The sequence below is a fragment of the Lynx rufus genome, unplaced genomic scaffold, assembly GCF_022079265.1.
Source record: "Lynx rufus isolate CCGP_SWC_20201006 ecotype Redwood Valley unplaced genomic scaffold, mLynRuf1.p SCAF_2, whole genome shotgun sequence".
NCBI lineage: Eukaryota > Metazoa > Chordata > Mammalia > Carnivora > Felidae > Lynx > Lynx rufus.
This window is the reverse complement of record NW_025814834.1, coordinates 218941140-218960689: the sequence shown is the minus strand read 5'-3', so window position 1 is coordinate 218960689 and position 19550 is coordinate 218941140. Positions and strand designations below refer to the sequence as shown.

The 19550-nt window shown below is 58.6% G+C and overlaps 1 protein-coding gene across 1 annotated transcript in view; it reads left to right on the top strand.

Moving 5' to 3' along the window:
• The window catches only part of KCNAB2 (potassium voltage-gated channel subfamily A regulatory beta subunit 2), an 84620-nt gene that overhangs the window by 725 nt on the left and 64345 nt on the right, over window positions 1-19550 (top strand). The window lies entirely within an intron of this gene.

Sequence of the window (19550 nt, the reverse complement as noted above, 5' to 3'; positions counted from 1 at the left end):
CTCCCTACCTGCTGCTGCTCCCGCAGGATGCAGAGACCCAGAAGCTGCACCGTTTCGTGCTGCGGTAGCGGCAGCCAGAGTACCTGCCCACCTTGCCACCCTCCCACCCAGTCACACCCTGGCTCCGCTCCTCCTGGCGCTTATCCTGGGGGATCCCGTGGGGGGACTGCGCTTCACCTAGAGCATCCCGGGGGGCTCCAGGTGGGAAGCCCCTTAGCACCCTTTCCTGCCTTCCTCCCTGGCCACCATCTCCCTCCCCACCCCACCCCCACTTTCCTGTTCAGCCTCACTTTGTGATTCAGCATTTTCGGGGTTGGTAACTTTCTTTGCCTCCTGGCCTGACAGAACTCGACTGCGGGGCTGAAGGCTGGGGGTCTTGACCCTGCAGTTAGTTACAAGGGCCACCTTAGGAAAGAGACCCGAGCTGCCTGGTGGGGACATGGGTGGGGAGCAGGGGACCCGCCAGTGGGGGTTGCCTTCTCTCCCCTTCATTTGTCTGTCCTGTGTTGAACCGCATCCAAGGGGAGATGACATAAGTAATAGCTCTTGGGGAAATGGGCTATTAGCATTTATGGAAATTAATACATCCACATCCGAGGAGTGAGAACACCAAGTTCAGGCCACAGCTGTCCCAGGGTCTGTCGTTTCGGGGTTTCTTCTTTCTCTGCAACTTCTCCTCCCCCTCAAAAATGCCATCCCCCTTCCAGTGCCAAGAGCAAGCTCCCACTCTGCTCACACATTGCAGGGTTGGGGGACCTGCGTGTGGAGAGTCCCATCTGCCCTCCTGGTTGTTGCTTGGAAAAGCATCCACCTGCAGAGCCAGGCTTATGTGCAGTTCCTGGGCTCCTGCCCATGTGCTGTCTCAGTGAGGGGCCCAGAGGGCATTGGCTCCCCAGGTTGCGTCCATGGGAACACTCCAGATCCACACCCAGCCTCAGTGGCAGTGATGGTGTTTGGGCTGCAGCTCGTTCCTGCCTGGAAAGCCACCCCGGGGGAGGCCTCCCGTATACAACTGAGGTTCAGCTGTTGTGTTTCTCTCTCCCCTGCCAGTTGCCAGACTCTGTAGACACTCCTCGGCACCCCCCCCCCACCAGGACTGAGCCAGGCCATGGGGGATGGGAGGGGGGTTATGAAAAATGTGAAACCCAGGTCTTGTGCTCAAAACCCTTTGGGTCTGAATGTGGAGCCTGGTTGGGAAGAATTGGGCACAAAAGTGATTGCACACCACAGGTGTGGCGAAACGGGATACCACTTCCTGCCTTGCGAGGGTCCCAGCCAGCCGTGCGCTCTGGGAGCCTGAGGGACGAGTGAGCTCTGTGGACGGGGACAGCCTGAGAGGCTGGCTTTCTTTGCCAACGATCTCCAAATGATTCAGGAGGAAGTGAGTGGCACAAGTTTTGATTTGGCAGTTTCCGGTAGGGGCTCAGAGGCGGGGGGGGGGGAGGGGGGGGCGCCTCCAGACTTTCTGTTAGTTGGTGCTGGGTCCAAGGCAACCGGACACCTCAGAGTGGCGAAGGAAGGCCTCCTCTTTGTTGGAACCTGTGTCACGCGTTTCGTTTCCGGGGACTCCGGCTGAAAGCAGCACGTGTTTAGTCCTTGACGACATTCTCAGTGACCTTCATGTCACCAAAGGTCCCAGAGAAGAGTGATTTCCTGGAGTCCCTGAATAACAGGGCAGGGCAGTGGCAGCTGCAGGCGGCACTTGGGGAAGACCATCTCTGAAGGTGTGGGGGGCCAGAAACACTGAGCCTCCCTCCATCCCCTCTCCCAGCAGCCAGGGGGTCTCACCTCATAGAGGCGAAAGTTCTTGGCCATCTTCCCCCCTAAGGGAGTCCACGGAAGCCCGGAGGCAGAGACTTCTCCAGGGTCACCGAGGGCAGGGGTGGATCCAGACCCTTCACACCCCACTAATGGAAGCCCAGGTCGTCTTCCGCTCTCCCAATCGGAAGAAGCCAGCACCCTGTGATGTGCCCAACCATTGGATTCAGCTGCCCTTTGGTTAGGCCACTCTGAGATGTTGCTGACATGTATAGAGGAAACCAGTGCCCTGGGGTGTGTCTGAGTCACTGGGGAGCTGTTGTGGGGGGCGGGGGGGAATGTCATCAACCACAGAGAATTCTAGTGATACCATCCTGCTTGGCCTGGCAGGTCCCCAGAGCCAGGGCGCCATGGTTCCAAAGAGGTCATCAAAGAGAAGGCAAGGGGCCAAGGCACCTGGCAAGATGAAAAGAGAGAAGAGTCTTAGGTCATCCTGGGCCTGCACTTTGGACCTTGCTCTGTGACAGATCTTTGTAAATCACCCTACAAGGTGGGCTGGTTAGCCAGGATGGGGAAACTGAGGCACAGAAGGGTGGAAAGACTGACCCAGCCTCCTAACTCCTAAGGAAACCTTGATTCTGTTCCTGCTGTGCCAAGACTCTGAGACAGGTACCACCCCTCCCCCTTCCCACCAAGCTCCGGAAATGCCGGAAATCCCCGCCCCCCCCCCCCCCCCCCCCGCCCCGAGCTCACACACACAGATGGGTCTCAGATCCACAGCAGGGCCAGGGTTCAATCCCAGCTCCCAAGGGACATGGAAACCCACCCTTTTCACGAAGGGGAGCCTAACACACTCTGCCCTCCATTTACTCCAGGTCCTGCCTTTCTCTGGAGCACTCTGTGAACAGAGCTGGTCCTTGGCCGACCTCTCTTGGCTCAGCCACTTCAGGGGAGGACGAGGGAACAGGGCCTCCCCAGGAGAGAGAGCACCCCTGGGACCAGATGGTGACCCACCTGGTCGTACTGTCTCTGTGGGGTAGCTTGAGGCTTCCATTCGGCCTGCCCTTGGCAGGTAGGAGAGTCTCCCTGCCGGGTGGGCGTGAACAGCTGCCGTGTCTTCTTACACTTTACCACTTCCTGTGGGGCTCAGCTGAGAGCTGGCCTTCCTCTCCCTGTATCCCCAGGATGAGCTCTGGGCCCGGTGCCCCCCAGCCATGAGGGTGCCCCACAGCCACACCCAGCTTTCTAACTCATAGCCCCACGGGATGTGGTCTCAGGAGGCTCTCCCTGCTCTGCCAAATCATCGCCACGTACTTAACCCTGGAGACCTTGGCATGCGTGTGGGCTTGTGTGTGTCCCTCGTAGCACAGCCAGTCCCCCAACACCTGTCTTGCCCACATCCCTGGCCCCCGCCTCCCTTGCCCTCCCCCTTGCAGCCAGCCTGCATCTGCAGAGTTGGCTCTCGATGTCGTGCGGGGTACAGATAAAATAAGATTGGGGCAAGAGAAGAAGCGGAAAGGGGGGACTATCTCCTCCAGCTTTGTACCCATGCTGCAGACTCAGTTCGGTCATTTTCTCCACGGAGATCTTGGGCCCTGGCTGCTGGGCAGTCATCTACCTGGAGGCTGAAAGCTAGGCAATGCCCTACTTCTCGGATCCCTGCCCCGAGTTCAAGACAGAGCAGTAAAGTGTTCGTCCCTAGGCCAGTTTCCCGGTAAATGAGCACATAAACACCGAGCCCATAAAGACCCCTAAATACCGGGTCTTGTCCACAGGGCCCTCGGTCACCAGTCTGGCCCGTGGACCCTGGTGGGAAGTTAGCTCCGCATCTCCCTCAGTCTCTGGCTCTCGCCTTCTCAGCCATCTGGCTTCACTCTCTTTCTGGATTGGCAAAACGAGACTATGTGAGTAAAAGCATAGGGACGATCCATGTCTCGTAGCAGGGTGTCCGGTCAATTCGGCTACCCTGCCACCTTCCACTTCTAGTCACGGACGGGGTCCAAATGATCGCCCTACCTGGAGCCCAGGGGGCTCCCTGGAAGGCTTGAGCAGTGACTCGGGTCCCCTTTTGAGTGACTTCATGATCCCCCCCAAGGGCTGCTCAGAATGGGCCCAGCCGGCCACTTCCATGGGGAGGGGGTGCCGTCCCGTTGCCATTGCAGAGAAGAGCCTCTCTGTGAATGGAGGGACGCACCTCGCCCTGTCCTCCCTTACCTCAGGCCTCCTGGAGGGCCAGGCCAGTCTGCCCGGCGCCTGTCTGCACGCCCGCACACCCTTGCAGTGGGCACTGGGGGGGCTGCTGAGCCGCTGTCTGAGCGTACCCACTCCCCTTCACCGCGGCATGTTTCCATGTTCCCTCGGCAGCTGGGGGATCCTTCGGAGCAAACTCCAGCCCTGATGCCCACAAGCTGTCAAATGCAGCCAAGGGCAGAAGGATCTAGAATTCTGCCTGCGAGCCATGCTTTCCTGAACGCTCTGTGGTGGCAGGGCCTCCCTGGGAACAGTGCCCTTCCCGCCCCTTCTAGATGGAAGAACATCGGCTATACTATACTAGAAGGCACGAGCAAGGAGATTCTGATTCTCCAGCTTCACTGGTAGCTGTGCACACAGTGTGACTGCAGAGCGGGGAAGCAGGGGGCTCCGGGGGTCCCAGGGCTCCAGACGTGCCAAGGGCCATGGGCGCACACCAGAACCGCAGGGAGGGGCACCCGAAAACAGTCCCCCGAGGGTCCTGATGAGGCTCCATCTTTCGCCAGCACTGGTCCAGGGGTTCTGAGACCTCACTTTGAGAAACACTTCCAGCTTGTTGTGTTTATCGGTGAACTTGCGGCTCTCGCTTCTCCCTAAGGCAGCTCACAGGGAAGCTTCGGTCATTGGAGGCTCCGATGCCAAGGGCACCCTGGGGCTTCCTCGAGTCTCAGGAATGCGTGAAGCCCACTTCTCCAGGAGTGACCTGCCACACCTGTGTCATCTGTGACCTCAAATCCTGCTTTTATCTTGACAAGCGTGACAGGGTGTCATTGTCAGTAGCGTCGTGGTCCTCTCGGAATGAGGTTTGTTGGTTGGGGATGCTGACGGTCCGTGCACTTGTCTGATGGAAGCCAGGCTCTACAGAGGAGCGGGCTCTGTCCCTCTGGTCTCATCCTGTGGCATCTCGCCTCCCCCATCTCGGTAGCCTGTCTCCCACCTCTGCTTCTGGCTTCTTCTCCCCGACCCCCCAGCCCCGGGGGTATTGCCTTTCCCTCTCAATGAGAAGAAGGTATTTTTAGTCACCCTGGCCAGGAGGTGTTCAGGTGTCAGGGACAGGAGGCCCGGAGCCATCTCTGTCCCTTTGCTCCTACAAAGGACACATGATACCCGGAACAGAATTGCAAATCCCAACCCAAAACGGCCACCTTTCTTCAGGGCCACAGGCAACCTTTGACTTTCCTGGAGCAGCAGACCCCTCCCCGTTTACACCTGTTGGAGAAGGGAGCCAGGGGTGACGGGGGGGGGGCGAGGGGGGGGAGTAGGAGGTCCCAGCTTCCCCGGCCAGGGCACTTTGGAGGCACCGGGTTGCCCCCTCACTGTGCTTCCCCTTCATGCTGAAAGATGGGTTTAGGAGAGGCCACCAGGGCACGCGGGGCATCTGCTGGGGGACGTGCACCCACTGTCCTAACAAAAGGATTTGTTTGGATGAGATGCGTCAACCATCCCAGGCCTGATGTCACAGCCCAAGCAGCTGTGCTTGCCCGTAGGAGATGTTGTGCTCCCAACCCCGGCTCTGTGCAGTTGCAGCCTGTGCTGGGAAGTTACCCATTCCTTCGCTGTCCCAAAAAGGTGTGGATGAGGCCACATCGGCTGGGGGAGAAGACGTGGGGTCCGGGACACGTGGGTGCCCCTTGGGCCACAACAGAAGTGTCTTCAGGCTGGGCAGGTGCCACCAGACAGCGTGCATCCTATGTGGTCAGGAAGAGACGTGAGGCTGAAGCCAGAGTGTCAGGGGGACATAGGACGGGGCACCATTCTGGGCAGGGAGAGCTGCATACAGAAAGATCAGGGACGGGGTGCCCGGGGGACTCAGTTGGTTAAGTGCCCGGCTCTCGTTTTCCACTCAGGTCATGATCTCACGGTTCGTGAGTTCGAGCCCCACATCAGGCTCTGGGCTGACAGAACAGAGCCTGCTTGGGGTTGTCTCTCTCTCCCTCTCTCTCTGTGCCCCCCCCCACTCACTCACTCTCTTTCAAAATAAATAAAGAAACTTAAAAAAAAAAAGTGCAGGGACAGCGAGAGGTACTGGCATGACCTCAGGGAAAGGACACTGGGCCAAGCGAGGAAGCGTCTAGGGGCCTACTCATCTTTAGAAGATGTTTCCTGCCTCTTCTGTGGGGCTGAGCTGGGTCATTCATACAGCGTGGGGAGAGGGAAGCTGACCAGGTCCCATGAGCGCCCCCAGCCCTGCCTTGAGGGTCCCTCAGGTACTACCACCTTCCCAAACACGCACATTCACACAGCCCAGGCTACATCTCACCCATGCTTAGAAGGTTCTGGCAAAGCCCACAGAGTGCCCCTGGGAGGGCTGCAGAAAAGAGGGTTTCTCCCCACCCTCCTGCAGGCTGGTAACCATGGTAACCGCTGGAGGTGCCCAGCCACCTGCTGGGCTGTATGGGTGTGAGGGCCTGGCTGGGCCCCATGGTATGCCCACGTGGGTCCCGGGGTAACAGCCTGTGTGAACAGTAGGAGAGGGGGCGGCAGGTGCAGCCCAGGCTCTCACCCAGCACTCTGCACGCAAAGGCATCACAAGCCAAGGGGCCCTTCCCCCAGCCCCTCACAGAGACAAGGGCACCTGTCCCCCCGCTCGGCCAGAATCCCTGGTCTCTAACACAGCCCCAGTGTGAGCAGGCATTTTAACTAATACAGGGCTTTATTTCACCCGGCATTGCTTCTCCAGCCAGTGGGCGTCAGCAAAGTCCCTTCAGGCCCCTCAGTCTGGTGTCCTGTAGTCCAGCGACCCCATTTTAGGAAGAAGGAACCAAGGCTCGGGGAGGAATCCTACCTGTTGGCTCCTGACCGCTGACCTGTGTTGGGTCCCTGAGCCGCCTCGCTAGCCTCCCGTATGCCTCTGCACTCCATAGTGGCCATTGTGGCTGGTGTCTGGGCCCTCCTAGACCGTGTGCCCACGAGGACAGGGCATGTCTGTGTCATCACCGCTGCAGCCCCCGGCTCAGCCCTCAGGGGGGACGCGCCAAAGCAGGCTGTCAGCGACCATCAGGAACGGTGGACACTCCCAGAAGGCAGGGCAGGGTGGACAATGGCACGCGGAGCTCCCGTTCGCCCAGCTGGAGGCACCCTCTGCCGAGCTGGGCACAGGTGCAAAAGCGTGGCCCGTGGACCTAGAACGGTCAGAGAAGGGAACCCTCTGGGCAGAAACTGAACCTGTGCCATGGTCCCTGGGACCCCGCTCCATGCATTGGACCGTCCTTAGAGGAGGGGCCCACCCATCATGAGGACTGCTCTTGCAACCCAGCCCAGGCCTTCCCGCTTCCTGAGCCAGACAGCCTGTGCCTCGTTCTCCAGGGAAATGCTCGTTTCCCTGTATGTGTTGGTGAAATTGCCTGGTGCCAGGGCATCGCCCCCACTCCCCCCACACGGGCCCCAAGCGCACTCGCCTGCCCTGGGCTGACCTCACAGTCTCCCGAGTGCCCACAGTCCCTTGAAGCAGCACACTCCGTGCCTCGGAGGCCACACTCACCACCCGACTCCCTCACGGCATCCGTGCCCAGGGCTCAGAGCTGCAGAGACAGGTAAATGCCACCGTCCAGATGAGTCCGTGAGTTCCCCGTGGCTCAGGAATGAAGTCGCGCCTCCCGCCCTGGCACTGCCCTCCACCAGGACTGCTTTTGGGGCTCCCCTTCTGCCCACTCCTCCACCCCAGGAACCTCCAGAGGCTCCATTTGGAGGAGCTGAGCTGTGGCACGCTCCCCACCTCATGGGCTCTGGGTCCTTAAGCTGAGACCATGGGACCAAGCCTGGGCTCCCTGGGGGCGGGCAGAGGCCACCCCCACTGCAGGCTCCCTCGTTTCTTCTCCCCCATACTGGCTACCCGCCAGCAGATCCTCCCCCAAAGTGTCTTACCCACCACCGGATCCAGGGCACGATCCTGGCACACCCTGAACACCAGGCAGTGCCCCAGGGGGGGTCAGGGCAGCCACGGCCTCTGGGCCTGGCACCCAGCCAGAGACGACGGCACGTGGGGACTGAACCTGCATGCTGAGACAGCTGCGGTCCTGGGGCCGGCAGCACCGGCTGATGGCCACAGCCTCCCAGCCGCCTGGCGTCTGAACGGACGGCCTCTGTCCTGCAGCCCCTCAGCCTCCCGGAACAGACCACATGTTCAGTGCCCAGCAGCCAGGATGCCCCTCGTGTTTTTACAGCCAAGCCACTTAATTATGCGGAGATGATTCCTCCTAACTGCAGACACTGTCCCAGGGCATCCGGATTGAGTGGTCCCAGGTGGCAGGTAGAGAAGGCCATGGCCCCACCAGCAGATTTGCAGGGGAGCTGAGGGCCCGGCAGTTGGGGGGGGAACCTGAATAGCTGAACCCCTTTTGTCGTGCTGTGAGAAAGAGCTGGCACTTCATCTGGATGTTGGAAGATGATGTTGATGGTGACATGGTGATGATGGGGATGATGGTGGTGGTGATGGTGATAGTGGTGATGGGGATAGTGATGGTGGTGATGGGGAGGACGATAATGGGGGTGATGGTGGGGATGGCAGTGGTGACGGGGGTGATGATGGTGGTGCTGGGGAGGATGATGATGGGGGTGATGGTGGGGATAACAGTGGCGATGGGGATGGCAATGGTGGTGATGGGGAGGATGGTGATGGGGGTGATGGTGGGGATAACAGTGGCGATGGGGATGGTGTTAGGGAGGATGGTGATGGGGTGATGGTGGGGATAACAGTGGGGATGGGGATGGTGACGGTGGTGATGGGGAGGATGATAATGGGGGTGATGGTGGGGATGGCAGTGGTGATGGGGGTGATGATGGTGGTGCTGGGGAGGATGATGATGGGGGTGGTGGTGGGGATAACAGTGGTGATGGGAATAGTGATGGGGAGGATGGTGATGGGGGTGATGGGGATGATGGTGGGGATAACAGTGGGAATGGGGATGGTGATGGGGATGATGGCGGTGGTAATGGGGGTGGTGGTTATGAAGATAGTGATGGTGGTCATGACGATGGGGTTAATGGTGAGGATGATGGCAGCAACGATCGCTGTCACTGTCATTATTTGTACCAGAGCTGCCTTTGTCCAAGAACAGCCCTGCTCTTTGTCAGGCCCCTGGTTAAACCTGGCACGCATTTGCTCTTAATCCTCCCGCCACCCCAGGATTGGGTAATATGATTCTCTGCGCCTCACGGGGGAGAACGGGCACCATGCCTCCCTCGGGTCATGCAACCAGAGGACGGAGCTAGGATATGACCTCAGAGGACTCCCGATCCTGTGTCCCAGACCAACCTCGTGACGGGGCAGGTGCACGCCCCTGGCCTCACTCCTGGTCTAGGGTCATCGGGATCCCTGGTCCAGGTCAGCATACAGGGAAACCCCAGGAAGGCGCCGCCCGGCCCCCAGCTGGCCACCCTTGCTCCAGCTCCATTGATGAGGAGGTGAGAACTGGCCCTGGCAGAGCACCACCCCCACCCCCGACCCTGTGGGATTCCCAGGCTGCCACCGGAGCCTTTCCCTGCGTTGTGTACACAGGCCGTCCTCACCAGAAAGGGGACTGAATCTGAAGCAGCAACAGGGTGGCTGGGAAGAGGGACCCCTCCCCTGTCACCTGTCTGCTTTCCCTTCTGCCAGCGGAGACGTGGGAGCTCTCCACAGTCCTCACCCAATTATGGGGGACGCTCACTGCCAGTGACTGCGTTACACCCTATTGGGTTTCCATCATTCACTTAAACATCATTTCCTTAGGGGTTTAGCGGCTGTAGTGAGGTTTGTGTGTGTCTAGGTTTATTTGCTCTCTTGAACCTCTAGGATATACTTAGAAGTAGGATTTCTGGATCCCAGGCTATAGGTCTGTATTACCCCGGTTGTTTCACCAGAAGATTGTGCCGTGTAGCCCAGAAGTAGCAACATCTGAATGGAGTAGCTTCATCGTAGGCTCACCAACAACGGGTATTCTCATTTAAAACTATTTTTCCCTGTGAATTATGATCACCAAGGCACGGCGCCTGGTGACTGTCTTCTGCGTAGCTCTTAATTCAGCAGAGCCTTTAATGGATGTGCTGGGGTAAAGCTGGCTTTCAAATTGCTAGTGTGGTGCTGCATGGGCAAGATATTAATCTTCCATGCCTCCGTCATGTGGTGCTAGGACCGTAATCCTCTTTGAAACCATTTGTTATTTATTCCTACAGCCCCCTGGAGAGCGGGGAGAGCCCCAGGAGCCTGCTCACAGATGCTAATGCAGGGAGAGCTGCAGAAATATCCCTGTAGACTCCCCGCCCCCACTCCTGACCAGGGTGTGGAGCTAAGCCAGGGCTGGGGACACGGGGCTCCAGCGCCCCCCCCCCAGGTGGTCTCCCCTCCCCCAAGAGAAGGCTGTTCCTCTGCCTCCCTTACAGCCTACTGAGATGGCAAGGCTTAAAGGGTTCGGTGGTGGGTATGTCAGTTTCCTAGGGCTCCCAGAACAAATTACCACAAATATGGAGGCTCAAAATAGCCGTATTTACTCTCTCGCAGATCTGAAAGCTACAAGTCTGCAACCAGGGTGTGGGCAGGGCTCATTCCCTTTGGAGGCCCCAAGGAAGCGCCTGCTCCAGGCCTGTCTCCCAGCTCCTGGTGCTGCCAGTGACGTTCCCAGGTTTCTAGATGTGTCATCTGCCCCCACCTTCACATCTCCTTCTTTCTGTGTCTGAATCTTCTTCTCTTCTTACGAAGACACCTGTCACTGGATTAAGGGCTCCCCCCACCCTCCCAATCCAGAGTGACCTCATCACTGGATCCCTACCTTAATTACATCTGCAAAGACCCTGTTGTCATATAAGATCATACTCTGGAATTAATACTTTGACCTTTTGGGGGGGGGGCGGGTACACACCTCAACCTGCTGCAGTGGGGTTCTGCCCCCGATGTCCACCCGCACCCCCAGTGCCCTACAGAGGGTTCTATGACTTTCTAGCCTCCTGTTTATTTTCCCCTTGGCGAAGATCACATGTCAGGTGTTGCTGGCTGGGGGTGAGAGTTCACGAGGACCCCGGAGTGGGGGCACGGGGGAGAGGCGGTTGTGTCAAAGGCCCACGGTTACACCGGAACTAGGGCTTCATGCTGTCAAGAATGGGGTCTTCCCCAGCCGCATCTGCCGGCTTACTTGGAAGGCAGAACCCCCCCCCCCCCCCCGCCTCCTGCCCAACCAGGTTTGGCTCAGCAGCTCGGAGAGGCTGTGGGAAGCCCAGGCCCTCCTTCTAGAGCTGACCTGAGGGTGACAAGCTGAGCAGGTAAGACAGGGCCCTGTGTCTCATTGACGGTGGATGGGAGGCACTCAGGTAAACCCCCTTTTCGGGATACCAGCCTGTGAGGGGGCCCTGAATCTGTCAGACATGCTGCTCAGCCAGAATTCTGCTTCTCAGGATCCTGCTTCCCCTCTGCAGCTGGAACCAGGATCTGGCCCCCAACTTCCAAGGGTCACTATCGAGATGCACATGAGAGTGAGGTTAAGAGCTACCGTCCAGGGATCCGACCCCCACTGTGTGTGAAATCGACACACGGTTGGTGCAGACGGCCAGCCTGGAGCTGTGCCGGGCACTGTGCTAAGCACAAGGGAGGGGGACTGGCTGGGGACATGATGGCCAGAGTGTCCCAGTGTGGGGCTGGCCCAGAGTAGGTGGCTCCGGTCCCCACAGCCCAGGACCAGCCTCCCCACCTCCGATGTTGCTGCAGAAACTCACATCAGTGAGCAGGATGGCAACAGCCGCTGCTCCCCAAACAGGCTGCACAGGGGGTGGCTTCCTGCAGGGCTCCAGAGGGGAAGAGACCTCAGCCCCACCTGGGGGAGGGCCAGGTGCCCAGGGACTGCTTGGGGACACAAGACAATGCCAGCGTGGCCACTTCATGTGGACAGACTGTGAAATTGCCCAACTGGGAACACCAGGAAGCTGGGGTCCCTCCTCCTCCCGTCCTGGGGTGTAAGCGGTCAAAACGCACCCCTGTGCCACGAAGCTTGGAGCAGCTCCATCCATCGGTGGATGCCACCTCGGCTCCCTCCTGTGTCAGCTGCTCTGACTGCTGAGTCAGGCTCTGAGACGCAGTAATCAGTGCTCATGGCTGTAACCACCGGCAGAATTGCCTGTTTCCTTCCCGTCCCTGGAACTCTGTTTTCCTGCCTCCGCTCAGTTAGGACTTGAGCCGTTTGTGAGAGGAGATGTTTTCTTTATGGTCTCTTATCATGGATGCCCCCAGAAGAGAGGGGGAAGCCAGGCCCTCCCAAGGACACTGTGCAACACCGTTACTCTTGCCATCGCAGGGGATGGGGCTGGGGCCCGGGGGGGGGGGGGCCTCCAGGCCCCTCCCCTACCTTGAGCAGCCCCTTGATTCATTGATTACCCTGCTGAGAGGTGGACGCGCCAGCCAGGTCCTCGCAACCCTGCAGCTGCAGCCGCGGCCGAGAGGTGCTGGAGATGCTACGGCCGTGATGGCCATAGGGTGTCCTTAGCTCGGTGCAGCCTGTGGGTTGCCCGGCCACCGCCAAGGGGGCCGCTGCCTCACCCCGGATCCCCACTCTAGCACTGGTGAGGAGGGAATCCTGGAGGGGAGCCATTGAGACCTGCAGGCTTTCTACTTGGCGTGAAGGGCAGGGCTTGGGTTTTGCAAGGGAAATGACCCCTGGTCTGGTCCTGCTGTAGGAAGCTGCACCTCCCCAGCCCCCACCCCTTGCAGGACTGCCAGCACCAGGGACAGATCTCCCGTGTTCCCCGTGCATAATCTTTAAGAGCCTCTCCTCTCGGAAGGACCAGATCAGCTGGTCCTGACACCAGAATTGGTGAGAACCCTCCTTGCCCAGCCCCATGATCTCATGCTGCGTGTAACTCCCACCCAGGAGGGGCTGCCCCTTGGGAACTCAGGCCTTGGGCTGCCTCGTGGGGAGATGCCTGTGGCCTCCATCATGGTCTGGCTCCCCCGAGGGAGGCACTGGGGCAGCCTTGCCATTCCTCTGGGAGCGGGTGCAGCTGGAGCTGTAGAGACAGGAAATTGGCCTTGGCCAGGGCCCAGAAGGAAGAAAGCAACAGCGCCCCTGGGTGTGCTTCATCCCCAGGGAGGTAGGAGCAGATCCAACCCCCTCTGCCTCCCGCCAGAAGTGTGGGACACGCTGAGTCTGTTTGAAATGCGCCGTGGCTGAGTGTGCACTTCCCCTGAAGACGAGCCGGAGGGTCTAGGTGGCATCGTGTGCTTCTCAAGTCCTTCTGGCCACCCCATACCCCTGTGGGGACCCTGGGCCTTGGTCTTTACCTGCCCCGTTGGCATCTACTTTTTAGAGCAGAAGGAGGCTGCCCACGGGGTGGCCTGGGACATCAGTGCCTTCTACACGTGGGAAGGTCAGCACTACCCGTCTGGCCCGCGCGGGGTGGAGTGTCTGGCCTCTGGAAGGCGAGGCCTTTTCCCGGCATCTCTGGGTACCCAAGCACCAGCAGACTATGGGCCACTTGGCTACTGGGTGGCGTGGGCCCATGTGTGTGCATGTATACGTGTGAGTGTGTGTGCGCATGCACATGCACACACGCCTTCAGATCTGCTTTCTGCTTCCCGTGCCTACACCCCCCTCCCCGAGCTCCTCACCAGGGCTGGCCTGGAACACGCCGTCCGCCGGGGCAGTGCAAGGGGCGGGCGGGGGGGGGGGGTTGGTGGTGTTCTGGTCTCTCCCTAGATTCTCTTGATAAACTTCCTGTAAGATGAGAAACCCCTGACACAGTTTCCCAAAAGGGGATGTAAAATTAGTTTCAAAGGCAAGCGAGAACCGCACGATGTCCTGGAACTCACATTCGCCCTGGGCTTCTGCTGTGGAGTCCACACGCCCTCTCCTGGGACTGCTGGGATGAGATTTTGCTAGGATGTCAGAGACACTCTCTCGCACTCCGCTCTCTGTCTGTCTCTCTTTGGCAAGATTTCCCACGCTTCAGCCACTGGCCAGCCATCTCAGGATCTGGGTTATACGTGCACACTTCCAAGCCCGTTTCTGCGTTTATATTTTTCCCTTAAGCTTTTTTTTTTAAATAAGCTTATTTTGAAATGAATTTTGCTGCCCCTGCAAAAAAGAGAAATCCAGCATTACTTGTCATAGTTTGGAGATAACTAGAAAAGAAGTAGGTAGATGTTGGATTCAAGAATGACCTCAAGGGGCACCTGGGTGGCTCAGTTGGTTGAGTGTCCAACTTTGGCTCAGGTCATGATCTCACGGTCCATGAGTTCGAGCCCCGCGTCGGGCTCTGTGCTGACTGCTCAGAGCCTGGAGCCTGTTTCAGATTCCGTGTCTCCCTTTCTCTCTGCCCCTACCCTGCTTGCTCTCTCTCTCTTTCAAGAATAAGTAAACGTTTAAAAAACATTTTTTTTAATCTCAAGTGTGATCAGGACATGCAGACTTTGACTGTCTCTGCCTTAGGGGATGTGGGATGAGCCCTTGCTTGCCTTCTGGAGATTCGGGGGTGTTCCAGTCACCCCATCCCCTAGGTCACAGGCAGGCTACTCATGTTCTCAAGGGCGAGCTGAGGAGTCCCTCCTGCCCCTGCTCTGGTGAATATGAGAGATGGGGAAGCCTTGGGGCATCAGGCCCATATATATATATATCCCCTTATTGGATTTCGGCTCTGGGGCAGAGGGCAGTTATTGGGGACGGGGTGCCCAGGGGCAGGGCTGGCATTCAAGTGTTGAAGACTTAGACGAGAAAACTATAGGGAGCGTTCTCCAGAAATCGTCACGGATTTGGGGGCAAAATGGCATAAGGTTGTCATTCAGAGTGTTGGCTTTGCAGTTAGGCAGACCCGTCCTAGCTCTTTGCCTCTTAGAGTTGTGTGACTCTAGGTAGGTCTCTGAGAGGACGCAGATGGTACAGGGGTTAGAAATGGAAAGTGCAAGCTGCCTCCCCGCTGTTTCCCACCCCCGGGGTAGCCCTGAAAATACTGCGGGGTGACCCGTCTAGGCCTGGGGACCTACCGTTGGACCCTGAGGCTGGTGAAGGCCCTGGCAGATGGGGAGACGTAGCGGTCCCCCGAGGCAACAGCAAGAACAAGGACGGGACTGCCATGGGCACAGGGGCATGAGGGAAGAGGCAAGCAGTTGGCCCCAAGGTCAGGTGTGCCAGAAAAGAGGTGCAGGCAGGTGGGCCCAAGGTCAGGTGTGCAGGCGGTTCAGAGAGGAGAGAGAAGACTGGAAAAGTAGGCAGGGCTGGCCGTGAGTGGTTCAGCATGCAAAGCTGAGGTGCTTGGACCTGACAGAGAAGGCCCTGGGCAGCCATTGAGGCCTTTAGGGAAAGGCATGATGTGATAGATCCCTGGGTGGGCAGCAGGAACGGGACTCTGGTGACAGGGGAATGACCGTAGTCCAGGCAGGCACTCCCAAGGCCAGCGGTGGAAATGGGCAAGAGAGGGAATGTTCCAAGGGATGCTCATGTGGACAGAGCCCACAGAGCTGGGAGTAGGAACCTCTGCTCGGGGCAGAGGGCTGACATGGAGGCACGGCTAGCCGTGGGGCTCATGGTGGCGGCCAGAGCTGAAGCTGGCGGGGTGGGGGGGGCGGGGAGGGGCAAAGAAGCGTCCTGGAGGGTCGTTCAGGGGAAAGGCTCCGCGAGTAGAACACTGGAAGCAAGGGTGCTTGGAGGAAGAGGAGCAGCCTGCGGTGCAGGTGGAGGTGACAGAGTTGGGGAGGTGACGGGGGTGATACAGGTGCAGGGGGCAGAGGAGATGCGGATGTGTGCGCGCGTGTGTGTACGTGTGTCTTCACGCCCGTGCACGCGTGCCCCTGAGGCGCCCGGCTCTCCGCACGCTTCAGGAACCCAGCATCGTCCTGCTGGGGGTCCAGACCCGGTGGAGACTCGAGTCCGGCTACAGCCTGAGATGCTGACCAGGGCCCGGGCAGGCTGCACTGTGGCACCGGGCGGCCCCTCGGAGGAGCAGCTGGAAGACGATGTGCTCTCACCTCACCACTCACCACCCTGCTCGTTTCGGCCTCGCAGGGAGTCCGTGTTAACTAGAAGGAAAGCACCGCCCGATCGGAGCGGCAGGACACGCCTCGTGCGTTCAGCCTGTCCTGGCAGGAGGGTCTCCACGGGGAACGAGGCAGACCTGGTCCCGCCACAGGGGGCTCGCCATCAAGTTGGGAGACAGCCAGGTGAGCAATCACGAGCTCCGAAGGAGAGGCACGCGCTGACATGTGACAGACGGGTCACTTTGGAGAGAACACTCCAGGACACTGCCTCTAGAGATGTGACGTTTGAGCAGGGACACAAAGGAAGAGCGTGCCAGGCAGAGAGACAGCACCTGCAAAGGCCCTGCGGTACAAGAGAGGAAACCGCTCCGGCCAGGGACTGGGGAGCAGGAGAGGACACCACCAGCCTCTCACCTGGATGTCCAGTGGGCAGAAATCAAGAGCGGGACACCCAACCGAGGGAGCCCCCCAGGCGCCCCAGTGGCACTTCCTCTATCCACGCCACTAAGAGGACACATTGTACCCCACCCATGCAAAGTCCAACTTCGGGGCAGGACCTTGAAGGCCCAGCCTTTTCTCCGGGACTGCGCAGGTCACCGTGTCCAGGAGAGTGAGGTGTGGCATCTCTGGCCTGCTGTTTTCATCAGGTAGAGGCTCTGCCAGCGTGAGAGGGCAGGTGGCCTTACGGCGGAGGACGCTCTCCAGGTGCATCGCTCCTCCGCACTAATCAGGAGCATCACAAGCAGGGTTTAAAAATACTATGCTTATTTCATTTCAGTGCAGGAGCGAGAAAGAGAACGTACAGCCTGTATGAGCAACTCACATCAAAAATAAATGAGGCAAAAAGAGTAACCAAAAATAGTACGGCATCGGAGGCAGCAGCCTGTGTCCCTCGGCCAGCTGTCCCCGGCGAGCGGCATCGCAGAGAGCGGCCAGGAGGACGGCTTTGCGTGCTTATTCCGGAACAGATTAATCAGGCCTGCAATCCGATGATAGATCAGAATTACTAGCAAAGGAAGAGCAGGATAATTGCTCGGGGCGCACAGGGCCCCTGTACGTCCTCCCCTCCAGCCCTGCACCCCCGCCAAGCAGCGGGCCAGGGTGCGGCCAGCAGGCAGTGTGGGGTCACCTCTGACCTTCCTGGCAGAATGTTCACACAGGACAGGCCCCAGCCCCCCGCGAAGCAGATGCTGTGGACCTCACGAGGGCCCACACTTTTGTCTTGATCTCATTATGGTGGACGTCGCCTTTATTTTTTTTATGTCATTGATCAGGGTTTTACAAACTACAAGGACCCACTCCAGCCCACCACCTTCTTCTGTAAATAAAGTTTTATTAGAACACAGCCACCCCCGTCCAGTCACACACTGTCTCTGCTGGCTTTCGCACAGCCTTGCTGCCGAGACCACCTGGCCCACAAAGCCTAAAATATTGACGCCCTGGCCCTTACCCGCCCAATCTTGGCAGGTCTCCCGCCCTAGATGTTTTTCATCATATGCCTAAGCATCCTAGGCAAGCATGCTGTCCACCTAAAGACAACCATTGGTGACAGGGTTCGGTTTGGGGCTGTGTCTGTGCTGATGTTGATTGGAGCTTTAGACGTGTTGCTGGGGGCGAACAAAGAAAAGAAGATTCTGCAATAATTAGGTTTCTCTTGCGTCAGGAACATCTTTGGGGCAGGGATATTTGAGCCACACAACTAGACTCAGTCCCCCGCCCCCCGGCACGCCCCTGTGAAGGGAGAGCATATGTGCCGCCATCTATGGACAGCTACAGGTGTCCCACTGGCCCCCGAGGGCCAGGCGGGGTCCCCACGCCCACCTGCTGGCCTCCCTCCCTGCTCTGTTCCCCAGGCATCGGAGAAGGAGCAGGTAGAACCCTGCTGGGCAGGGCCGGGAGGGACCTCGCTCTTGGGGCGTCCCTTTCCCTGCCACGTTGTCTAGACTGTCGCTCTGGCTTCCATGAGTCATCGTGGAGCCCTTTCAAACCTCGAGCTGGGCCTGTGGCCCTGCGTCCACCCATTCTGGGGCCTTCTGGGGAGGGGATCCTTTCAACAGACCACAGAGCCAAGTCCTGAATTCAATCAGGTGTTTTGACTTGGCCTGTCCTGAATGCTTGGGAAATCTGCACGGCATGTTCCCTGGGGAGGCGTCCCCCAGGAAAGAAATGCAGGGAGCTTTTCAACCGTGAAGGCTCACATTGCTGCGAAGGCTCCGGGGGACCTCTCACACATGGCGTGACAGGTGGGGAGTGTAGGCGGGATGGCGGTGGCATTACTGAGCACGTGCCAACAATAACTCACCGCGTGGGGACACGTGGCCCCCCGCGTCAACAAGGGCTCCCCCTGATGTTGCCCGCCTCTTCGTGGTGAGGTTTTGGACGAGGATGAGCAGAACCCTAGAGGTCACACCGCCCCCGAAACGGGTCTGCCTTCTGGATAGGGGTTCTTAGCGTGGATTAGCGAGTCCAATCCCCAGAGGGGAGGTTGTGATCTCATGAGACGAAAACCCCCAGCCGACTCCCAGGGTTGGCTTGAAAGACACCAAACCCCCCCACCATGCCCCCAAATGCGAGAGACAAATAACAGAGTCCAAGAGCATGCTTGTGACTCAGCGCTGAGCACCATGCAGAGAGAGGTAAAGACCCAGACCTGGGTCCAGAAGCAAGTGTGGGCACAGGGTGGAGAGGGGTGTGGGACGGGGAGGCTCGTGTGAAGCAGGCGGGTGGTGGGGGGTTCGTGTCTCCAGGAGGGAGGCCAGGCTGTCTAATGAGGCGTGGTGACGAGCAGTGTCGTCCTGGGTCAGGGCTCTGCAAACCTCGTGTACGAAGGACTAGAGAGCACATGTTTCTCGTGTGCAGGTAATGCGGTCGCTGTCGAAACCCCCCGGCCCTGCCACGTAGCACGAACACAGTCGTGAACAATATGTGACTAAGTGCTGTGGTCTGAATGTGACACCCCCCCCCCCGCCCCCACCCCCGGCTCCAAATTCACATGTGCTGACCCCCATTGCAATAGTGTTTGGAGGCGGGGCCTTTGGGAGGTGATTAGGATTTGACGAGGTCGTGAGCCCGGGGCCCTCTGATGGGATTGGTGCCCTTGTAAGAAGATGATGAGACCCCAGCAGTCTCGCTGTCTGCCATTTGAGGACACAGCCCGACTGTGAACTAGGACTCGGGCCCTCACCAGACACTGAGTCTGCCGGCACCTTGATCTTGGACTTCCAGCTTCCAGAACTGTGAGAAACCCATGTCTGTTGCCGAAGCTCCCCAGTCTGTGGCATTTTGTTATCGCAGCCAGAGCAGAACAGCACAACAAATGAGCATGGCCCTGTGCCAATAAAACTTTATTTATGGACGCTGAAACTTGAAGTTTATGTAATTTTCATTCCCATGGAATAGTCTTCTTTTGTTTTTCTTCCAACCACTTAAAAGCCACTCTTCGCTCACAGGCCACGCAAACACAGGTGATAGGCTGGATTGGGCCCCCAGGCCCTTGCCAAACCCTGTCCCAGAGCAAGGAAGGAGACCCCCTCCCTCCCTGACTGCTGACCAAGGCCTGAGATACTGTTCCTGGCTCCGGGTGCCTTGTCGTTTTCCAGAGAATCTCCACCAA